The sequence below is a fragment of the Corvus hawaiiensis genome, chromosome 11 (assembly GCF_020740725.1).
Source record: "Corvus hawaiiensis isolate bCorHaw1 chromosome 11, bCorHaw1.pri.cur, whole genome shotgun sequence".
Taxonomy (NCBI): domain Eukaryota; kingdom Metazoa; phylum Chordata; class Aves; order Passeriformes; family Corvidae; genus Corvus; species Corvus hawaiiensis.
Genome location: NC_063223.1, coordinates 18076151 through 18091623, shown reverse-complemented (window position 1 = coordinate 18091623; position 15473 = coordinate 18076151). Strand labels below are relative to the sequence as shown.

The 15473-nt window shown below is 47.9% G+C and overlaps 1 long non-coding RNA gene across 1 annotated transcript in view; it reads right to left on the bottom strand.

Annotated features, from left to right (window-relative positions):
* Positions 1 to 4274: 4274 nt before the first annotated feature.
* LOC125331590 overlaps positions 4275 to 15473 on the bottom strand; it is a 136009-nt gene continuing 124810 nt past the window's right edge. Inside the window, exon 3 of the long non-coding RNA XR_007206127.1 lies at positions 4275 to 4370. This is a non-coding gene — a long non-coding RNA (uncharacterized LOC125331590). The remainder of the gene's footprint in view (positions 4371 to 15473) is intronic.

Sequence of the window (15473 nt, the reverse complement as noted above, 5' to 3'; positions counted from 1 at the left end):
TGATGGTTGGAGAAGCCAAATTTCCCAGGGGAATTAACTGTACCACTGGTGCACGTGCTGTGGAGTGGTTCGAGGGGCAGACTCAAAAGAGCAGACAAAGCAATACTGCCCAGGTCTGTGCACAAACCTTCAAATGAGCCAGCTCACATCTGGCTTCCACCTGTCCTGCACTCCCCTTTCCTGCCTGCTGCATGCCTTGAATGTCTGTGCAGATTTTGCAAGGTCACCAGCAAATAAAACAGGGCTTTGCTCTCCAGCTCAACGCTTGGCTACACCAGCTCCAGGGAGGAGCAGAGGTTTGTTCTCATCTCAAGTGTATCTGCCTACTCTGTCCCACCTGCACCTTGCAGCTGTAACACCTTTGTGGCAGGTGAGTTCTCCCTTTTTGAATCCTCCCAGAGGGATTGTAGCCAGCCCAGGAGCACAGGCAGACTGAGGGCATCCAAGGCACCTTGGAAAGCACACAGGCTATGCCATCTTGTCCTGAGGATTCACACAGCAGGGGTAGCACTTTACGTTTCAGTTTTGCTTTCTGCAAGCATGCTGAATTAATAGGACTCACCGAAATAACCCAGGAAGAGATACAGCTAAGGTTTCCTTACAGGATGCACGTATTTCTCAGCTGAGCTATCTCTGGAGGGGCCCACATGATGGAAGAAGCACAGTAGGCTGTCCTAAGTGAAGTGCAGCTTTGGGGATGATTTGCTGTCCAAAATACCAGCTGAAGACATGATGCTACCCAGCAGAAAGAACACGATCAGGGTTCCTCGTGATCCCGACTGGCAGGATGAGCATGTGCAGCGTGGGAGAGCGAACAGACAGTGGGAGAGTGGAGAAAATAAGGCAAATGCATGAGAGGCAGATGAGTATCATCAGCTTAACCACCAAAACACCATCAGCTCTGAGGGGCTTCGGGTCATTTGGGAGGTGGTAAAACAAAACAACAAATGAGTTTGTTTTCTTTCTTTGCTCTCTTTCTAGGCAGCATTGGTAAATTCAATCCAGCTCGTGCCAGAATACACGTGGTTTCCTTCTCACTTGTGAGCTTCCTTAGTTCAAGATTATACTTCTCATTTCTCCACTTTTCCAGAACAAAGACAGCACTGTTTTGTTACTGTACAGCTACTTAGTCACTGCTGAACCAAGCCAGAAAACCTGGTATGTCAGAAAAAGCAAGAATAAAGGATTTGATTAGGGCAAAGGGAAGAGGGAAAGGGAAATAGATTTGAGATTTGTGTTGTTGCTGCAGTCAGTTATTAGAAGCAGTGGGGACACCAGTATTGCATTTGAAAAGTTTACAATAAAGCCTTTAATAAACAAATTCTTGGCTCATATACTTTACACAAATTTAGGGACTTCGGTGGTAGCAAGGAGTTTCACACTTGCTAAGTGCAGCTGCTAAGATGGACTGTTTCCTAATTTTGCTACCTAATTTCTAATAAAATGCCATTCACAAAGCAAATATCCACCACACAAATGGTCCTGTTCAGCTGCTGAGGATTCACTGCCTGTGCATCTCAGCAGGGCTCCGAGGCAGAAAACACAGGATTTTTGGCCTTTTATTCCTACAGGCTGCATCGCTACTCACTTCAAGTAGAGAGCTTTCCAAATAGGAGCTGACCCATTTCTGCCTGTGGCATTGAGGGCACCTCTTCCACTAATCTCATGTGTCAGCGTGGTGTGGTTGGTAATACTTGTCTCTGGGACAGCAGGTTAGGGATTTACTGAGTCCCACACATCATGCCCTTTAATTCAGTGTCAGCCAAGGATAAGCCAAGGACCTAGGGCAAGGCGTGATCCATTACAATTTCATGCTGGGTGGGTGCTGTATTGTTAGAAACACAGCTCCAGCTTCCAGATGAGAACCCAAGCCTGAACTGCCACCCGGCTGTACGTGCTCCAGGTTTGGGGAGGACAGCGCATCACATTTTCTCCCTTCTGTCGCTCAACACGGCAACGTGGCTGAAACTAACGCTGATTAAAAAAACTAATAAAATAAATATGTGACTATAAAGTCAGAAACAGCACAGTTGCAAAAGGGAAAGCAGACAGAAAGAAATGCATGTTCCTGGATAAAGCTGAGACGTGTCCGTCACGGGGCCGCGCAGGGCTGGGCAGAGGAGGAGGCGATGGGCAGTGACATTTACACAGCGGAGACCGCTTCCATCCTCGGCCCCTGGCGCTGCCGCCCTCCCTGCTCAGGGGACACCTCCACCACGGACATCTTTCCGGTTGGCTCCCGCTGCAAATGGCAGCGTTGTGGCTGACCTTCCATCGGGTGGCAACTGCTGAGCACTGTGGCACTGCCCGTCCCCCCGCCGACACCAGCACCGGGCCGAGCGCCACCCGCACGCTTTCGGCGAGAGCAGCCCTTGGCCGCAGCTTTGGACCTGATCCCGTCACATCCTGCAGACTCTGGGTGCAGAAAGAAAAGCGGGAGCAGATCTGCCAGTATTTTAAAGAATTCCAGTGCCATCCTACACCAGCAACATCCTCCAGTTTCTGTGAAAGTGGCCTGGGAGGGTATCTGGTGTTAATAAACCCACATCTTTTCACAGTAAAACACAGCGAGCCTCTGGGGCTCATGTTAGGACTACAAAGCTTGTTTGTATACTGGAAGGCCACAAAGAATTATCCCATCTGACTTCCCGTACATCCCAGCCTATTCATTTTCACTCAGTTGCCCTGTATTGAGCTTAATTACCCCAACATTAAGATTAATGGCTTCTGTTGATTACGCCTATCTCAAACGAAGGACTATTAGAGTGTTTGAGACAAAGCAGCCTCTGCTGTGGGTGATTTGTCCCCAAGGCTCACTGTCCTCGCTGCCAAAAACACAAGCCCTGTTGAACTTTCTTTGCTTCTTTTCACCAGCCAGGGATGCTCGCCCTGATTTACCTCCCAAGATTAAGGAGCCCTTCCATACCTGGTGCTTTCTCTCTGTGAAAGTACTTGGGCACAGAAGTCAAATTGCTTCTCACTTTTCCCTGCCTCGCTAAACGGGTCTCTCACGCTCCACGTCCATTTTCTCTGGCTTTCTTCTCTTTTTGTGGCTCTGTGCTGTGCCTTCCCCGTGTTTCCAGACAAGCTGCTAAAAACCCAGGGGCAGGGCTGCATCTGTGGCTCACTGAACCTTGGGATGCTGCAGCCTTTAGCACCGGCACAGGGGACTTGCTGCACCAACAGCAGCAGGTTTGCCAAATGAATCCACCTCCCGCCAAGGTGGGTTAAAATGAAATTGAGGCTGAGAAAAAGGAAAAAAAACCAAACTAAAATCAACTGGATTCTCCTTTGCTGTTGTTACCCAGGAACTTGGGAAGCCTTTCTATAAATCAACATAAGCATTTTGCATTAGCTGTAGCCACTTTAGGCTTGTATTAGCCAGGAAAGATCTTAACACAGTTCAGAAACTGCTTCCAACATCAACTCCTGAACCAGAATCACTACTTTGCAGCCTAGCAGATAAGTGCAGATGCTGAATTCCTGTGTTTTTTGGGGAAGTTATTTCTTAAATTATTTTAATCCACTTACTTTTTTTGTGATCGTTAATGGGTACAGTTTGGTACAACTTTTAGTGTGGCAGCCAGGCAGCCCTGGGATGGACCACAGACTGTCACGCTGTCATGTACTTGGCTGCTGCAGTGAAAATCACTCCCTCCCTTCCTTCCTTCTGGAAACAGGAGAGGATCTAAGTCTCCATGGGGTTTTTTGGCCATCGGTCCAAAAACAACTAAATCTTCAGTGAGTGAAAAAGGCTTCACCCAAGAGATGTGATCTTCCTCACTAGAGACTGCCAACACAGACAGTTTGTCCTGGGGAGCTATCAGAGAGGAGCTAACGGAGCACAGTTCAGAGAGAAAGATGCATTTTGTGCCTTGCTTTGTCCCTTCTCTTCCCTGCTGCCTCATGCTAAGACTAAAAAGTCAGTTTAGATGGAATGAAGAGAAAAACCTCACTGGTCCCTTTTTTCTGCCACAGTCCTTGCCTTCCTCTGAGCTCACCCCGGTGCCAAGCGGTCGCAAGGGTCACGGTACAGTTGGACAGATTCCCTACACGTTGGGTGTGCATGAACTGAACATATTTAGGAAATGCAAATGACTATACAAGGACAGACATGCCCCAAAAGGTGCCCTGAATTTTGGGCATTTGTGTGTGCTCCTAAGCAGACAGATCATGTGTCTTCCCACTTGTACCAAACCCCCTAAGCTTTCTTTGCTCAGACCTCATCCCTTTTCTGTTAATATTGCTGTTCAGCAGGACTTTATTACCTGAAAGACTGAGACAAGGCAACTTCTTCTTATTCTAGTTTTCAGCTGCTGCCATCTGCTTCCTTTTTCAGACCCAGCTGAGCACCAAGTCAGCCAAGGCCACTGCAAAGGCAAGAGAAACACATTTCAATGGGGTGAGCTTGCAAACACCTTGAAAGCACATAGAAAGGAAGACAGGGTGTCTTCCTCCAGGCTTTCCTACAGTCGTGGCACTTCAGCCTGCCCAGCAAAGCCTTCTCAAGTTCACTCCAGCCATGAGATAATTGGGACCAGGTTTAATACAATCCCTAAGGAAGGACTGTGAAAGCAAACTAGCCTCAAACCTCATTAAAGTCCTTGTTTAACCATTCAGTTTGCTTAACTCTACCTTGAAGGGTAAGATTGCCTGGACTAGACAATCTCCTTCCCTTATCACTTAATACTATTGCATTTTAATGTCAAAATAATATGACAGTGGTACTGTGCTCCCTTCAAGACATGGTTCACAGCACATAAACAGGCCAGTGCTTACTGGTGGGTATCACCACCACTCTTCTGGGCTATTTATACCAAAAAATTGCTGGAAAAAAATTCAACAAGCGGAAACAGCCTCCCTGATTTTGTTTCTACCCAACCTAAATGGTGCTGTGCATATAAAAATCAGGGAGCAAAGGCAGCATATCCCTGAATGTTTATACAAGTGCAGGTTGCTTAGAGCTGTGGCCCAAAAGGTTCATGACCTGGGGGCAGAGAGGCTGTGCTCTGGTTCCTGCTCTCCTGCATGTCCCGACTCTTTTCCACTCAGTCTGGCAAGAGCATGTGTAAGGCTCCACAAACTGACATTTGTGAAATGTTTTGAGATCTTGAGAGAGGAGTGTCTATAAAACCCCCCAGAACTATTGATGTCTTTGATTATTTATTATCTCTGCTGTCATCCACTTAGCCTGGAGCTCTTGGAGCATTTTGAACAACAAAGAAGACCACTGTGCCTGGGCAGGGGCTTGAGTTCTGCAGCAAAGTGACCCCCGTGGGCTTCAGAAAGCCATTTTCCTGGGTAGTTTTGAGTGGGACAAAGCCAGCAGAGGAAAGCAAAACAGAGAAAATGCCTCCTGAGATGCCAAGTCAGGCACTGGCTGCCCAGGCCTCCTGGAGAAATGTGGGGGCTTTTGGCAGTGGCTGGTGGATGAGGCAGGGTGTCACTCAGAGGTGACAGGCGCTGCTCTGTGGCTGTGTCACAAAGTGCAGCCTTCATACGGCAAACCTTGCCCATGCAGCCCCGCATCCAGGCTCAGATCAGCAGCGAGAGGCTTGTCCCAGCTGGGAGAGGTCGGTGGGTCAGGAGGGCAGAGCAGCACCCACGACCCCTCTGGCCACAGGCTGGACCTTCCCCAGCGGGGGACCCCGCATCCAACCGGGGCTGCTTTTCTCTGCATTGTGTCTGTAATCGAAGCACAAAAGCCGTTCGTTTAAGTGGGTTTAAATGGTTAAAGGCACTTGTTCCTCCGAAAAGAGAATGAAATTGCTATTGACACCTCTATAAAAGAGAGGCTTTTCAGGCTCACTAGGAAAGCAGCAGACGAGGAGTCTTCCTCACTTTGTTGCCTGCAATTAGATCTGCAGCCTCCTCCTTTGCTCTTGGAATAGGAATAGGTACCGGTATCTTCAAAGGATGGGAAACTTAATGGCCTCATTGGCGGTTTGATGAATAATTCATGCTTCTGCATTAACCGGGAAGTTAACTAAGGCCTGGAGAGAGACAGTCTTTAATGCAGAAAAGCATCTTTGGGCAGTCACACTGGCTGCTGGTTCAGGGAGACACAGGATGCTCTACACAGACCCTGCATCCAGCAGAGCACAGATGGGTGGACACTGCAAGGCTGCCTTTGCTCAGTGCCATACACTGGAGGACTTTCTCAATGAAGGTAGATACCTCCAGGTACATCAGGCTTCCTTCACTCACCCAACCACACTCAGGACAGGAGGCCCAGTGTGTGTGACCCCCCCGAGGCACCTCGGCAGAGCTCAGAGCAGTGGCTGGACTGTGGCTCCACTGTGGGTGGTCACTGAGCAGCACCAGGTTGTCCTTCAGCTCAGAGAACCTCAGCCCCTCTTTGGCATGGCCAACAAGGCCATTGTGCCCCACAGGGAGCCACATCAGCGCCGTGCAGTGGCACATGCCACGGGAGGGAGGCCACCTCCATCCCTGCTGCATGGATGGGGGTTGGCAATTTCAGCCAGCACTTTGGGTGTTTTGCTGGGCTCCTCTTTAAAAGCAAAGCCATTCCCTCACTGGGCATTCTGCAGTGCCTCCCACAAGAGCCCGTCACTGCTGTGCTGGAATACAAATAAATAATATTGCACATGACTCACTGGTTGTACTTGTGAAACATGAGGAAAGAAGGTAACAGCCGAACCTGTTTAAACACATTGGCCTGACTGACATCTTGAAGAAAACAACGGCAGCACTGTGCCCATTGGAGCCTTCTCAGAGAAATGCTAAACGTGCCATTGAAAATATCATCTGTTCACATTCAGTTCAGATTCAATCATCCTCCATTCACCCTTCCCAAAAATAAAATGAAAAAAAAAAAAAAGAGGAAAAAAGAAATCTTTCTGGCTGAAACATTTGGTTCTTGCTCAAGAATCTGGTCTGAATTTTATAAAGGTTTCCTGGAAGCGGAGATCAAGGGGCTGGTTTGGGGCTCAGAAAAAGCCCTCTGGCAGGATGAAGAAGAGAAAACTGCCAGAGACTGAGACTGATACTTTGTCATTAACTTATTGGGAACACTGCACAGGACTGTTCCTGCTAATTAAAACCAGTGGTGACCAAAGCTCATTTGCAGAGATTGGGCTTTGGCCAAGCGTTTGTGTGTGGATGAGGAAATGAGATCATAAAAGTCACGACCGGCCTCCAAGCTCAGGGTGTGTAATAGCCTCTCACACCTTGCTTCCCGACCCCTCCAAACACTCCCCTTTCTAATAAAAGTGGTAGTGGGGCTACTCACGTCTATTTTGAGCTATCAGACCACAGAAAGGGACCAAGAAAATCCCTGAACTGGGGCTGTCCCCAGTATGAGCGGGTTAAAACTGCTCTGAGGTTGGCCCTTCTCCAGCTGAATGTGGCTTCTCCACTTACTACTTTTACATGCAGGATTTCTCCTCAGGTAAAAATCTGTGCCACCATGAGTTTAGCCAGAAGCATACTGAGATCCATAGGATCTGCCAGAGCTAGGGCTTGGTTTACCATTCAGAGAAGAGCAGCCTTTCCCGGCTGAGCCACAGATCCACAGGGATGGCTGAAATCCTCACGTCTGACACCCATCTCAGAGATGGGATCCCCATGACTACCTCTAACCCTGCAGGTGAACAACAGGCAGAGGCCCCGACAGCGTTTCCCCCAAAAGCTGAACTTGTCACACTCTTTTATCCATGAGGTAGGTAGGGCTGGTGGGCTGATGTGAGCAACGCCGCAGCACTGCTGCCTACTTAAATATATATATACACAGGGGAGGCAAATACACACTGCCTTCAGCAGATACTGTGATCTAAGTCACAATACGCCCACTGGCACGTCCACCTCCGTAAATGTTCCGTCACAAGTGTCCCCTCACAACAATACCACCGGGTTAGAGCACGAAAGTCGTGTAGCATCTCTCCTGCCCCACGTTAAGCAATGCATCCACATGCTGGGGCTGCCCCAAATACCAGGGTTTCGTTGCACTGGTGTAGTTTTGCTGGGAAGTTTCTGAGCCATGACCTAACATGCCATGACTTTTCCACCAGGACTAATGCAGTGTCTGTCTGGCACCCTCAGCCAGACCCAAATCTCTGTTGATAAAAGGTGTCCAACAGAAAGAACAGGAATGTCAAACCAATAATTAAGACAACTCATCTCCTCTAATGGCATGTCTTCTCATTTGTTTTCTTCTGAAAGAACAGAATCAAAGCCTGAATTAACTAATTCCCTCTAGTCATACACCAACTAATTGCACTGGCTGTGTATCCCCAGCTCTCTCCATCCGACAGCCATTACTCCTAATGTGCCTTAAAAGATTGTTAGTACAAGGGGAGTGGTCCTGTCTCATTTCCCAAGGAACGCAGCATTCTTTGGAAAGAACCATTCTTTGCCGCCACAGCCTGATCTCATGACTCTTTCTCCCAGAAAACACAATGTTAAAGAAGAAAATTGAGCAGCAAACATCCTGTGTGGGTGCTTGGGATTGCACAAGGTCACACTGTTTTCAAAGATCCAACATGTCTCCAAAATGGCATCAGCAACAAGCATCACACAGCAGAGCAGTGGGGAGATGGGGGAAGTGGTGGAATTCCTGGTTATTTCGTGTTGTCAAGATGTTTGGTGTGCTATTGGTGACCTTATGAAGGGCTGTGGGAGCACAACCCATGACCACAACCCACTGACCCATCTCTACTGCAAAAGCTGAACTCAGGCAGGAAAGATCCTTCTGGATGCACGTGCAAGCACAGCTGAGCCCTGTCCTTCCTCAGGCCTCTCAGAGCGGGGCAGAGAGGCCAGTGCTGTGTCCCTTGTCTTCTGTGCATCCTCAATGGCAACATCCCTTCCAAGGCTGCACATCCTGCACCCAACGGGACAAACACCCACTGGCTTCCGTGGCAGGCTGGGGATTTACCTCCCTGCTGCCCTGACTGGGGGAAGTGACAGACAGAGGGAGGGGGGTTTGACAATTATCCTGCATCTGGGTTTTCACCTAACTGGCCACTTCCACCAAAATAACTGCCCTGCAAATGCTCTTCCAGAGGACAGTGCAGGGCAGGCCCTGCTGATGGTTCCAGGGAGAAATCAAACTTCAGGGCATGAAGTGGGGGAGTGCTGCAGCAAAGGCCAAGGACATTGGGAGAATGTCAAGCCAAGCAGGGAAGTGAATGAATCCCACTGTGAAAGTGGTGTGTGGGGGAATGGGGCTGAAAATGATGGTGTTGAGATCTCCCACAGTGAAGAAGGAAGGGCAAGACTGAAGGGAAGGATGGGAGAGGACAGGCAAAGATTCCAACATCAACCCACCAAAGAATGTCTCCTGGGCCTGCTCTGTCCTGAGACCTCACCTTTGGTGATGGGACTATCTGCCCGAAGGAAAAGGGACAAAGGTTTTCAGGACAGGCACTTCTAGGCTGGCACCTGCCTTGCTCTACTTGTACCAGAGCCTGGGACCAGCCCCTGCTCCTCCCCCTCCAAAACACAGCGATGAAGAAAGGACCCAAGGCAAGAGACACTGGGAAACACAATAAGGAAAAAGTGCAAAGGCACAGACAAAACAGTCCTTGTGCTTTATCTCCCAACTTCAGACTGCCCTGCCAGAAGAAACACAGTTATCTCCTCCTCTTCCTCTTCCGCTGCCTCTCACAGTCCTTGTGATACAGGGCAAAAGTCTCCAGCACTTCTGAAGCCCCCCAAGATGGGCACTTCTCCCCAGAAGCCTTGTAAAACCTCCTCTGGCTCTCTGCATAGCTCTGTCACCATCCTGGGTGCCACACATCCCCTCCATGTGCCCCATGCTTGCTGGTGTCTAGCCCATGCTTTACTGGTTTATTTTCATCTGCCCACTTCTTGGGCTGACTGGGGACTGTTTTATTTTGTTGTTGTTGTTGTTTTTGTTCCTGGATTTTATGAAATACAAACAAGCCCACCCCAAGTGTTTTGTGCAAACTCAGACAGGACTGAGACTCTCAGACCCCTCGTTACTGCTAATGAGAAATGCAACAAGCAGGAGCAGGCATTGCTCCCCCAGCTTCACCTCTTCTCCCTCTCCATGGGCTCCCTCCTTGCCTTGATCAGGCACATCAGAGAGGTGAGGAAGGCCTCTTGCTTAGCATCCAAGGACTCCAGTGTACTCAAGTCTACAGCTGAAACACAGCAGTTTCTTCCATCCTGATGTTAAATGGCTCTCCCTCACCTTGTCACAGCTGGAGCTGGAGCAGACCCCTGAGATGAAGTGGGGCTTCAGCAAGCACTGCTGCTTTGTGGGGGGATGTGAAAACTACTCAGGTTCCAACACCTCTGAAAAGCTGAGAATGTTTTATAGAGCTTTTGCTTTAACTAGAGATTAGATGAACTTCAGTTGTTTTGTCTGAGTGCTTCTGTGCAGTACCTGGGAATAAGCAGTGGCAGGACAATGGAAACAAACCACTTGTATAGATTGTTCCTATATTTAGGAGACAAGAGTGTGAAATTCTGCTTCTGCTGACTTGCTAAATAACCACAGGCCACATTGTGAAAGCAGGCGTTTCATGAAATGAAGACAACTTTTACATGTGTTTTATGAGATGACTGACCCTGGGGGCCCTCCTCTGCTTCATCTGTACCTCCTGTAATACACTTAAAAGTTTCAGGTACATCCTCAAATGACTGCCTTTTACTCCTGTGGTCACTGTGTGCATCCTGGCCTGGCAGGCACTTTACCAGGTGACTATGGCAGAAGATGAAGTCATCTGTGGGGAAGGCCCCAGACATCCATTTGCTCACAACATGCAGCAGCTGATGAGGAAAACTGATGTGGAAAGCCCATGCCACCGTCTGAGGCTCTCAAACAAGCACGGTGGAGCACCTGAGGCTTCCATAAAACCCTGTGCGTGTTTCACTACATTTTTTTTAAAGATTTAGGCCTTCTTAATACCACTCAAAACTCACTGGCACGCAGTGGAGGTGGGATAGCCCTGGTGACACAGGGTCTCTGGCAAGCAGCTGTTCTTTGCTTTGTTTTTCACTGTCCATACCCTGTGCTAATCTCAGGATACCAGGCACCAGTGTAGGTCCAAGGTATGAAATGTGAGAGTTCTCCCCAAGAACAGCAGGGAAGGTAACCCAGCTCACTACAGAGTCAAGCCAAGAATTAAGAAATTCTCATTATTGCAATTTGCAGTCACATTTTTCAGAGTGTGACTCATTCATGGTCACACGGTAAACACAGGAAAGACCTAAAATAGGTTGAGGTGCCCTGACCCTCAGGGCCAGGTGCGAACTACTCAACCATGCCTGTCAGATTGGGCAAGGAAAGTGCAGAGCTCTGGAGTTATGACAAGGTTTCACAACCTTCCAGCTCAGAGCTTGCAGAAAGAAAGTGACATTAAAAATGATTTAAAACAAAAAAAGGAAAGAACCCCTCCTAGCACTAGTGACAAGATTACCTGCTGATGAAAACAAAGGTACTGACAAATAGTCTACACAGGTGGCTCTAAAAATTATGAGACAGAAGAAGGAAAGAGGAAATGTAATTGAAAGAATAGCCTCTGTCACACTAATGCCATTCTTGACATTTGAACAAGTAATTTTAAAGAAGACTAAAATAATATTTACATTCTTACAAAATCATTGGATTTTGAAGACACCTCTGTTACGTCATCTCCAGGGAACAGAAGAATGATGGGCTAATTAGCTGTGTGTGCCAAAAAATGCTTTGCTTCTTTTTGTTATAATTTGCTGCACACTTCTCGCCTGGATTGGGACCTCTCTGTGAGAGATACTGCACACACAGACCCAGCAACAGCTCTGGCCTCCAGATGTTTACTACTGGCAAGTGTTTGCACTGTGGTGGTTCTCTAAGGCCACATCCAAACACAATAAAATCCCACAGCGAAGGTGAGCTCACCCTCAGCAGCTGCCAGCTCTGCTCTGCTCCAGAGCTCTCTGTTCACTGGTGTTACCCAGCACACAGAGGTTGTTCTTTACCCAAAACCTGTTTGCTCAGTTGATTAGAGAAAAACCAGAGCTGACCCAAAACTGCAAATCAGGCCTTGGTTCCAAACTTGGACAGGTCGTGCCATTATTCCCTCTTTTCACACATTGGCTCGTTTCCTGCTCCTGCTCAGAAATGAAAGTTAACACACATGAAGGGCAGTTTAGTGGGATGGGGTTTGTGGTGACTCGGACAGGTCTGAACACAGCTGGGGAAAACACACCAGGGGGTGGTGAGGGCCACGCCTGCTCGCTCCAAACTCCCTGCACCCAACAGGGACCATGACCCAAGAAACCAGCAATTCTGCCTCCAAACAAGCCCTTGGATGATGTCACTGATTTCACGACCACTGCTGTCTTTATCTCAAAGCACCAGTTTTCTCCCTTTCACCCTTCTGATTCTGTCTCCCATCCCACCAGAGGGGACCAAGCAAACAGCTTGGGTGGGGCTTGGTTGCCAGCTGGGGTTAAACCATGGCAGATGGGAAAGGGGAAGGTGGGGGAAGCGAGCAAGTGAGGGAAGTGTTGCATCAGCAAAGGACAAATAAAGTTTTCCTGTATGCTAGAAGAGTCTCACAGTTCTCCAGGTAAATGGAGGGCATTCCCATTGTTTCCGAGTGATCATTTAACCTTCATCATCAAACCTCGTTTCAGGATCAAATCTTCCCAGAGCCAGATGCCTGTAAAACTGCACCACTCACCATATGATTTATTCTGTGTCATCTGCCTTTGCAATGTGCTATGTGCCTCCTTTGGCACTATGGAAATCCATAAATGACATGGGTAAAGGAGCAGCGAGCTTTATGCTCACTCAAAGACAGCATAGGAGAAATGACCAAGTATAACCTTATTTTTAATACAGCCTAATTCTCAAATCCACTGGGGAGTTGCTGCCAGATATTTTTCTGGTAAAGAAATATCACTAGCCTGAAGCCAAGAGTTGATTTAAGGCTGTATCCGTGTAGAGAGGTTATAAAGCTAGAGACGTGATTCTAAGGGAGAAAAGGGATGGATGATTTAGAACAAAAGACTGTGTTCAAAGTACTAATTACAAATGAACCAATTCTTGCACTAATGCCAGTAGAAAAACTTAAAAGATACACAAAGAGCATCACTAAAGTGCTGGGGTAGCTTCTGCCATGTCACAACCTGAGATGATCATTAGTAAACATTCAGGTACTTGTGAAAAGGTTTCACAAGACTTCCTTCATTTTGACCAAGCACTTAGTTCTCCAAAGATCTTTCCTGGAAGCCTGTTACTTATTAATTCCTTTTTTCTTGGACCTTCAACTCAAAGCTTGAAGGCTTTGATTCATGGAGCAGAAACAACGGCATGTGATCTCATCAGCCACCCACCCTCCCAACTGCAGAGACCAAACCTTTGGTGCAAATCCTCTCAACTGCTGAGAAAATGTTAACCAGGAACACACTTGTAAAAACCAGAACCAGTTTGTGAACAAATGAACATGTCTCACTGTAAGAGCTTTGAGGAGAAAAAAAGAGATCTTATAGCATGGAATAGGAAGCAACTTTTTTTTTTATGGCTTTGAGACCTTTTATGAGGTATGAGCTGCAGATTATTGGGGTACACCCAGCTCATGGAAATCAGTGTGGCTGCTTCAGGTTCTGCGGATCTAGATGGATTTAGACCAACTGGATATTGAGCACAGGCTTCTCAGATCTTCCTGGACCTCACTGCTCCTAACCATGCTGAATTTTAGTGATGATTTTCACAATGGGAAGAACATTCTAGTGAGTATTAAGGTGAACAAATGCTCTCACATAACATGTGCACACCAAAGGGTCCATCATGTATATGAGCTTAGCTGCAATCACTGATAAAGGTAAAATTGGACACCAAGCACAAATGAGAAACTAGAAGACTGGGGATGATCCAATGAACTCTTAAATAAGTCTGTTGCTACCATCAAGGCATGATTTCTTCTCCGTCACTAGGTGGATGCACTTTCTGCTGGAAGAGGACAGGCTAGGGAGGAGTTGAGTGCCAAGAACTGATCTGAATACACAGGATATTAAGGGACAAAGACTAGCCCGTAAACCAGGAAGTTCTGAGTTTGATTTTCCTAAAATCTCAAGAGCATAAAAATGCTCAGTTTCCAGTGGGATGGTCTGGCACCTCTATCTCCAGGTTCTATTGGCTCCCTTAAAAGCCCTAGTCGTTATCAGATGATGCATTTTTCAACCTTCATCCACAAAGTCTCCCTGAGTCCAGCCATGGTCAGGAATGGGTTCATTCAGGCCAAGAGGAAGGATCTGTCTTTCATACACATGCCAGACACTTCCCACCTTTCCGCTGTCCACACCACACTGCAGAAAGCTTTCCCAGGGAATTGTGTGCCCAAGGAGAGGAAACCTAAGCAAACAAAAGACCCTTTGATCATTTTACTAGGGTACAACCTCCAGTACTTCCTTATGCCAAAACTGGGACAGGAAATACAGACGTGACTTCTGGGAGTCCTCTCCCTTCGTTATCACTGGAAAGGATGGGAACTTTGTGTCATATTCAGCCAGAGATGCACGCGGCTTGCAACTCTCTCTTCTGCTAAATGTAAACAAACTGGCAGCCAAGAAGATTCTCTCTCCAGGTTGTTTATATGCTTTTCCTTTGACCTGGTCACTTCTTTCCTGCGCAACTGCTTGCTGTGGGAATGTATTCCCAAGTGCTCATCTCCCAGCCTTTTTTATGCTTGACTCTCCTGCCTGAAAAACCTGTCTCTGCTCTGAGGGAACACACTGAGGCCGTGCCTCTCCCCAGGCCCTGGTTTGGGCAAACCCCACCAAAGCCACCGGGAGTCAGTTTAACTTTGGTGAGAGGAAGTCAAAGCTTGTGCAGTTTCAGGTTTGGGCTCTAATTGCCTGTGTAGAGAGGGACATGGCCCTATGGATAAACCTCCAGGGCAATGCAAGGACAGGCCTGGCGACAAACAGAAAGTGGCACTTTTGTCTGTGGTGCCAGACCAGATGCGGTATGGAGAGGGTTTGTGGCTCTGCTGCCCAGCGTGATTCCCCTCCTGCCTTTCTCCCATCCTCTGGACCCTCAGTAACATGATAAAGAACAGGTCTCCATTGGGGATGTCCCTTTAGCATCGCAAGCTCTGAGAAATGGGAGCCTGTGCTACAGCCAGTCCTGTCCTCCAGCTCCAGCCTGGGCAACCATGTGGGTTCTTGCACACCCATTACCCTGGGTTTCAAATCCCCTAAAGTCAGGCAAGCCACTACCAAGGGGTTGGAAACTTCCCATTCTGAGAGGCTGTTTGATCCCACCATCGCTGCGATGGCAGGAGAAGGGTCCAACCTCCCCATTGGCCCAGGCTGCCCTATGGACTCCCTTGAACACAGATGCAAGGACAAATCCTATGGACTATTTTATTTCACAAGTAATTAACCGGGCAGCCTCCCCTGAGCCTCTTCTGTTGCTTCCTGGGCACATCTCTGAAATTAACCTCAGAGCTAATGAAGCCAATTATCAACAGCAGACATGGTCTCCCTCTAATTAT